At 43.8% G+C, this 8,389-nt stretch overlaps 1 long non-coding RNA gene across 1 annotated transcript; it reads right to left on the bottom strand.

The window, feature by feature from the left end:
• Window positions 1–408: 408 nt before the first annotated feature.
• LOC134479385 (uncharacterized) lies at window positions 409–8,027 on the bottom strand. Its single transcript, XR_010052673.1, has 2 exons — window positions 7,911–8,027; window positions 409–639 (listed from the first exon to the last, which is right to left on the bottom strand). It is a non-coding gene; the product is annotated as an uncharacterized LOC134479385 (long non-coding RNA).
• Window positions 8,028–8,389: the final 362 nt, after the last annotated feature.

The following is an 8,389-nucleotide window of genomic DNA, read 5'->3' as shown; positions in this document are numbered from 1 at the left end:
GGGCACAGATCTCCAAGCAGCTGAAGCAGAGTCAAAAGGTCTGTCAGCTTCCCTCCAGGCTACTTCCCTATCCGAGTGCTTTCGCAAAGACTGTGTTTTCAGAGTTAAAATCCTAATGAGAAGCCAAAATCCAAGCTGATGACACCATTTAAAATGAGAGTTATCAAGTCACAGTTCCAGAGGGAAGGCCTCTTTGACCTAACGCTGAGCAATTTCTTATAGTCTCGGAGTCCATTTGAATCCCGGAGAGCCGAGTTTTCATTAAGCCTAACACTTACTGGAAGTGAGTGCCCCCGCCATCAGTCTGCTCTGGGTCCTAGGTCTTTATCAGTAGCAGGCTCTAGGTGGCGCTACAACGCAACTAGTCACCGCAAAGCCCGCAGAAAAAATCAAAGGAAATTACAGTGCTCTAATAAATTAGTGACATCATTTAAGGAAAAGGGGGTACGGCAGTCACCACGTAGAGGCTTCTGTAGTGGAGGCAGGCTGGGGGTGGGTGGGGTTGGTGACCACCATTTTCAGTGACAGGTGGAAAGGCCATTATGTAACTAGAGGTGGTTTGTCCTCCAGTCTTAATCCAAGAATCTCTCTTCTCTTACCTCACGGGAGAAGAGAGGGCAGGCAGAGAGAATGGAGAGCCTGAGAAACAGAAAAGAACAAGATAAACACGAATTAAAAAATTACAATTGCAATTGTCTTATCTTGAAGGAGAATTTGGTCCAAAGCACACAAAATTTCTCCCAGTTCATACTTCTACCAGACCACCGAATTGATAAGAGGGATGGTCTCGTCAGGATAGAGAATCACGTACAGTAACCCCAATTAAAGGTGCCTTTCATGAGTGGTAAGTGAATAAAAGGAGTTAAGAGACCCGTCAGATGTCTCTTCTTAGGGGCCACATAGGCTAACAGTTGCTTGTGTTAGGTTTGTGTTCATCAAAACAAATTTTGATGGCTTTGGGGTACCTGGGAAGTCCTAACTTGGACCTTGATTTCTCTTGTTTTCAAAGGACAAGTCCATTTTCTTACATTTCTAAAGGACTCTAGATCTCTGGTTCTCAGGGGGATGTCTGGACCAAACAGCACCGGCTTAGAACTCGTTAGAGAAGAAAATTCTTGGGCCATAACTGATCATAGTTATTGCCCACTGGACTAGGGATCACCTATGAGACACACTTCTGGGTTATTTATATATGATGGTGGTGGTGGTGCTGATGGTGGTGGTGGTGGTGATGATGATGATGATAGGGGTGTGTGTGTGTGTGTGTGTGTGTGTGTGTGTGTGTGTGTGCACTCGAGCCTCCAGGTATTTATGTAAACCACATGCACGCCGGTGTTCACAGAGGCCAGAAGAGGGTATTGGATTCTTAGGGCCTGGAGTTGCATATAGTTGTGAGCCACCATGGGGGTGCTGGGAACTAGACTTCAGGTTCTCTGGAAAAACAGTAACTGCTGTTAACCTTTGTGCCACCTCTCCATTGACATACCTCTGGACGTGTCCGTGAAGATGTTTTCAGAGAGGTTTAACTGAGGAGGAAAAGACCCACTCCGAATGTGGGTGGCATTATCCCATGGGCTGGGTTAAATGGAAGCAAAGGAGAGTGCAGGCTGAACACTAATGTTTGTCTCTCTCTGCTTCCTCTACATGGTGATTGGCTGCCTCACGCTCCCCTGATGCCACGGACTATCTAACCAAAATAAACCCTTCCCTTGTTACATTGTGTTTACCAGGTATTTTGAAACAGCCGAGAAACATCACAAACACACCCCATAACTCAGAAACCCCCCCCCCGGGGGGGTGGGGTGGGGCTTAGTGGGCTACAGTTCAGCTGCTCCTCCAGGTGGTTCTGAAGCCCACTGAAGTTCGAGCACATTTACTCCAAAGAGCCTCTCAAATTCTCAGGGGGTGAAGTTGGAAGAGATAGGTGGTGACCAGACAGCATTTGAGTCTCTATTCAGTTAGCAATGTGATAATTAAAATCGTCGACTAAAATAAAACCCTGTATTATTTAAACTATTTTCTTTCCTCTTCCGCAGAAAACTATATATAATGAGTTTCCCTTCGTCAGTAGGGAAACTCATTATATATATAGTAAGTGCTACATGAATAAGATAATTCTACTTGGGAAGGTGGGAGGAGGAAGGCTTATGGGGTAGCAAAGGACATCTGAGCAGTCTTCAATGGTGAGAATGTCTAATGAGGCAGAGAAGGACTTGTGACTTTGAATTGTTGACTTTTATCATTGTCAAAGAAGAAATTTGTCTACTTTAAAATGTAAAGGAGTGAAGCATGTGTGTATGTGTGTGTGTGTGTGTGTGTGTGTGTGTGTGTGTTTGTAGAGGGGGGGATTGTGTTTCCCTTCTACCATTTGGCTAAAGCCATGAGTTTCGCAAAGTCACCTATGAAGAGGAAAAACCCAGCTATTCTTGGCCTTTGATTTGGTGAAGTAATGTCTACAAATTTCTGAGGAGCCCAGTGACTCAAGAATATTCTGCTCAGCCAAAGTGTTGGTCAAATCTAATGACAACAGATAGTACATTCTCATGTTCCAGTGAATTCAAGAAGGAACCAACACACCTTAGGAAAAATAATTATTCTGTGACAAGTTTCAGCCAGGTCGGAGGTTTCATCAAAATGAAGACTCATGAAGGAGTAGTGGTGAGCGTGGAGAATTAGGTCTAATTGAAAGTAGATACTTTAGTAACAGATAGAAAAGGAATGTCACATTGTTACTATGGGCTGCAGCTCAGGGTGTGAGGATATAAACACCCTCAGCTTTTTTAGGAGGTGGCTTAGTTTTAGAAATGACCCAACCACTTGAGGTTTTTTAATACATTTTTTCTTAGAGAACTTAAAAAGAATAGAACCTCTTATGACAAAATCTTCACATTTATATGACACCTTCCCCCCTTTTTCTTAAAAATCATTTTAATTTATTGATAAGTGACTAGATTTTATTACTTTTAAATTCAAACTACCTAATAAAGTGTAATATAATATTATTTAACATGTTAAATATGTCTAACTACCTTCCTCCCCTCCATCCTTCCTTTCCTCCTTATCTTATAGGAACTGAAGCCAGGGCCTCAGACATGCTAGACAAACACTCTGTCATGGAGATATGCCCCAGCCTTCTTTCCCCTTTTTATTTTATTTTATTTAGGTGTATAAATGCTCTGCTTGCCTACATGTATGTATGTGTGCCACACACATGCCTCATGCCTACGGAAATCAGAAGAGGGCATCAGATTCCGTGAAACTTGAGTTATGAATGGTTGTGAGCTGTCATAGGGTGCTGGGAACTGAACCCAGTTCCCCTCCTGGGCTGCTGTCAAGTCTCTAGCTTTTGTTTCAGCCCAGGGTCACTAGGTCACCAAAGTTGCTTTCACTGTGTAGTCTAAGCAGCTTTGAACTTGCAGTCTTTTGCCTCAGCCTCCAAACTGAGATTTTAAGCCTCTACTAACAGACCTGCTTTTTTCTTTGTCTCTTCCCCTAATCTCTTATATGTTCATGATTTTACTTATTCTTATTTGCTTGTGGTGTTCAGGTTTTATGCCGGATGACTGCTGTGAGTTTCAGAGTTACACATTTGCTTCTCATTGGATGCTCTGTGAACAGGCACTTTGACTTGTTCAGAAGCAGACTTGCTTTTGCTGTGCCTCCTATGTTTGTGTATTTCCTGACCTCACTCATGATTTCACTACAGATGGATCCCAGACTCCTGAACTGTTCTTCATTCTGTTCATCCACTCAGCCCTGACCACATTTCTAAACCAGGTTCTTGAAGCCACTCTTGATTTCTCAGTCTTCCTCACCTCTCCCGTCTGACTGGTAAACAGTGTCACCTTCAAAACACACAGCTTCCCCTCCTTCTTAGTCACCCTTCTAGACCACTGGGGACCAAGCACTCAATCACACAGGCATACAGGGGACATCTAATGCAAACCACCACAGACAACAAACGTTGGTGAGGATGCAGGGAGAGAGGAACCTTTATTCTCTGTTAGTGGGACTGTAAATTGGTGAACCCACTGTGGAAATAAGTATGGCAGATTCTTAAAACAGTAAGAACAGAACTACCCTATGACCCAGCGATACGGTCCCTGGCATATCCCCAAGGACTCCACATGCTACTTCAGAAATCAGCTTCGACGTCCATCAACAGATGAATGTGATACATATACACAATGGAATTTTATCCAGCCGTAAGAAAAGAAGTTATGAAATTTGCAGTCTAATAAACTGGAAAACATATCAAACGAGCTAACCTAGGCTCAGAAATACAGCATATTCTTCCTTCTGCTCTGACTCTAGCTTCCAAGTTTTTGCTTGTTTGTTCCTGTGCTACCTTTCTTTTTGAGACTGTGTCTTAGGTATCTCAACCTGGCCTGGAACTTGATAAATCGTAAGGATGACCTTGAACTACCCTACTTCTGCCTCCCAAGTATTGGTTAGGGGCACACCCGGTTTTTAATTTTTACATATGTATATGCAGGAGTCAGTATTGGTAGAAGTCCTAAAACTAGAAAACGGTCCAGGAAAAGGGGAGGATTAAAGAAAAAGGATTTGGGAAAGTAACAGATTACAAGTGAATTGAAAGCTGAAGGGGAAACACTGGGAGTGTCAGGGTGCAAGCAGCTCAGACGAGGGGATAGACGGGGGTGGGGGAGGACACAATAGTTTACAGTCCTACTAACAGAGAAAACTGTCCCTTTGTATGCCAATTATAAAGTAATAATACAGAAAAAGAACACTGCTCGTGACGAGATATGGCACACGGTAGGTTTAAGAAGGCAGGTGAACCAAACAATCCAGGAACTACTAAACTCATCTCCATCTCCCTTGGGCACAATTGGATAAATGCCGCCAACTTTAATAGCACTCCATTGTTTTTCTGAACTCAGTGCAGACGGCCTCCCTTTGGTGGACACACTCTTTTGTCAGCTTGGTTAATCCTATCGACTAACTGATCGCTTTCTCTTAGAACAATCATTTCGGTGACCTAGGAGCATCCTAGACTCCTTAATTGGATTCCTTCGTTCCTTAGCCCATTTGTTCTGCTCACAGAAGCCCGCCTGCTAGAGGCGTGTACTAGGTTTTTAGTCAAACGGTGCCCTTTGTTTTGCTGCCCTTCGTGGTAGAGCGCAAACAGTGAGCATTGTAATAATCCCGTGGGTGGGGTCAGTGGATGAGGTGGGTGCTGACGACTGGAGCGTAGGAGTCCTGTGTGCTATCTAAGCTCAGACGAGGCCCTCAAGTTGTCCGGAGTGGTCCAGCGTCCAGTCAATGGTGCTGGTGTTGGAGTGAGGCAGGTCTGGTTTTGAATTTCAAGTACACAGCTCAGTGAACTAGCTCCTTACTCTGAACTTCATAGGGGTGTTTAAGGATGAAAAGAAACAGTGTTCAACTGTGCAGGGTAGATGAATCCACAAGCAACAAACGGTTGCCTGCCTCATCTACCTCTCCTTCCTCCTCCTCACTCGCTGGTAGCGCCTGCCCTGAACTGGGCGTTGCCTGATTGTGGGTCCTCCTGTTCTTAAGCTGTGTCTTAGTGACGGGCTTTCTGCTCCCTCTGTTGGGAGATGCTTGGTATTTTTAGGGATGCTGTTTATACAGGGATTATTTAGTATTTTTTATTCGTTGAAGGTGTTGGCATAGCTTCAGTCTATAATTCTAAAGAGAAGGCGTTTAACTGTGCCTTTCTTTGTTTGCTGGGAACATTTCTGTAGATAAGCACCCTGCACAGTAAATAAAGTGCATTGTTATTACATCGCCTGGCAATTTACCTCTAACAGACGGCTGTGCCTGCTATAATAACATGATAGCTAATCTATACCCCTGCATGATTTTATCTCCTACTGGAGGAGGCTGGCAAGTTTAAAGCAGATGCCCTCAAGGATCAACCAGGGGAATACCTTTTTCTTCCCCCTGGAGGTACACCAGCAGTCAGTGCCCAGATTATGAACAAGTATTTAATTCCAGCATCAATTTCCTTAAGCTTCCCACAAGTAGGTTTTACCTAAATCTTCTTGGAAAAGCAGTTTGATTTAATTAAGGAAGTCTTTCGATTCCAGAGTCTGTGTTTAATACAGAGGATCATTTTTGTTTCTTGTTACATTAGAAGTTTTGGATATGCAAATGGTTCGTCACCCACATTGCCTCAAAAAGCAAATAACAACTGCCTATGGCAGCAGACAAGTAACCTTGGTTTCATTTCTTCAACTTCCTGTAAGCTTTTGATAAGATTCTCAAAGTGACGCCATTTGATGCAGTGACGGGAACTATTTTGTAGCATTAGGAAATAAGTTTAATGCTGTTACCAGATACTGAGTTTATTGGGTTTTCCTAATTTTCCATGTGAAGAAGAATTTTTCCTGTGCCTTATTTTTTTAGGTTTGTCCTTTTGTTTTTCCTCTTCTGGTTAGACTGACTGCTTTGGGAAGGAGGTGGGGCTTGGATTACTCGGGTACCTGCCTCTGTAAAGGGTGTAGGGTTGGAGTTCCCCAGCTTCTATGTTTGGCTTCAATTCCATGACTCTCAGCGAGTCACACCTCCGGGCAATGCTTGTTTTCAATTTGGTAGAGCTTGTTGGCAATAGAACTTGACCATTTTTGTTTGTTTTATGGTTGCTTTTTAAGGATGTGTCAGCTCACAGAAAAGAACAGGAGTAGTCTGAACTTTACGGAGCCTCTCCTGTTGAAACCTGTCCTAGTTTGCTTTCTATTGCTGGGATAAACACCACGACCAAAATACTTGGGCAGGAAAGCGTTTATTTCACCTCACAGCTCACAACTCATATTCCATCACTGAAGGAAATCAAGGCAGGAAGATGAAGTCAGAAACTAAAGCAGAGACCATGGAAGAATGCTGCTCACTGGCTTTCTCTCTATGGCCTGCTCAGATCTATCTATCTATCTATCCATCCATCATCTATCTATCTATCTATCTATCTATCTATCTATCTATCCATCTATCATCTATCTGTCTGTCTGTCTATCTATCTATCTATCTATCTATCCATCCATCCATCTATCTACCCATCCCTGCTTTTCTATAAAATATTTATTAGATTATTTTCAATTATGTGCAGGTGTGTGGGTGTGTGCATGTGAGTGCAGGTGCCCACAGAGGCCAGAGAGTGTGGGCCAGATGAAGGAGCCCGTCCCCTGGAGCTGGAGTTACAGGCAGTTGTGAGCTCAAACATGGTCTTTACCGAGTCATTTCTCTCTCCCCTCAGCTTGCCTTCTTGTACAACCCAGGACCACCTGCAAGGGTTCGCACCACTCACAGTGCGCTGGACCCTCCCAATCAATCACCAAGAAAGTACCCTCACAGACATGCCTCACAGGACAGTTTGATGGAGGCATTTCCTCAACTGAGGCTTCTCCTTCCCAGATGAGTCTAGGTTTGTGTCAAGTTGACGAAAAAACTAACCAGCACAGTAGCAATGGCTTCTTCCAACCCATTATCCTGATCTGTCTGTGAAAAAAAAGTGTGTCTTTCCTCTTCATGATGAGTGAGGTATGGCTATTTCTTTTTGGCAGATTATTTACATCCTTCTAATCTGCCGATTTCCCTGCATCTATAATACCACCGATAGCTAACACCTACTGAGGGCTTATGGGGCCCGGTGTTTCACAGGCATGATCTTATTTAATCCCCACCAAAACTACTATTGTTGCCATTAAAGGAGTGAAACAAACTATCCTTTGTCACTCAGCTAATTAGTGTTAGATTCACGGTCCAGTTTTGGTTTAGATTCCATGAGATGAGTGCTGAGAACTAGGGTGAGGCCTAATAAAGGATTTCCTAGGCACTTCCTTCCGTCAAAACGGTGAGTTCGAAGTGAGGTTTTGCAAGAGAAAGCCCAATACTCGAGTCCTTCCTCGTCCCCATCCCACGCTCCTAACCTGCCCAGTGTGGCTTCTGCCTCTGCCCCAACTCCAGTTCCTATGACGTCACTTCCGGTTTGCCATCAGTCTTTGGATTTCCTTCTGATTCCCGGGATACACGACCTTCTTTCGCCTGCAGTGTCTCTGCGAATGCGGTTCCCTGTCAGGAGCATTGCTTTCTTCTCTCAGTGTTCCTGGTCCCAACCACATTCTTCATCTATCGGCTGGGCCTTGTCCTGAGAAGAAGCATGTTTCTCTCCTGTCAGTGCGGGATGCTGCCTGTCAGCAGGCTTTTTATATCTCTCTCGTCTCCACTGGTTTTTGGCTCAAAGGTCCAATTGTTCTTGACCTCAGATTGTTCATTACTCTCATGGCAGTCCGTGCCTTGTTGGCACTTGTGAGAATTTATAGCTACAACCATTTTATATGTATAATTATTTGATTAATGTCTGTTTATTCTGCCCTGACTGGAAGTTTTATGAGGACAAGGATCGTGT

This window comes from Rattus norvegicus, chromosome 6, assembly GCF_036323735.1.
Source record: "Rattus norvegicus strain BN/NHsdMcwi chromosome 6, GRCr8, whole genome shotgun sequence".
Lineage (NCBI taxonomy): Eukaryota > Metazoa > Chordata > Mammalia > Rodentia > Muridae > Rattus > Rattus norvegicus.
This window is presented reverse-complemented; position numbering and strand designations above follow the sequence as displayed.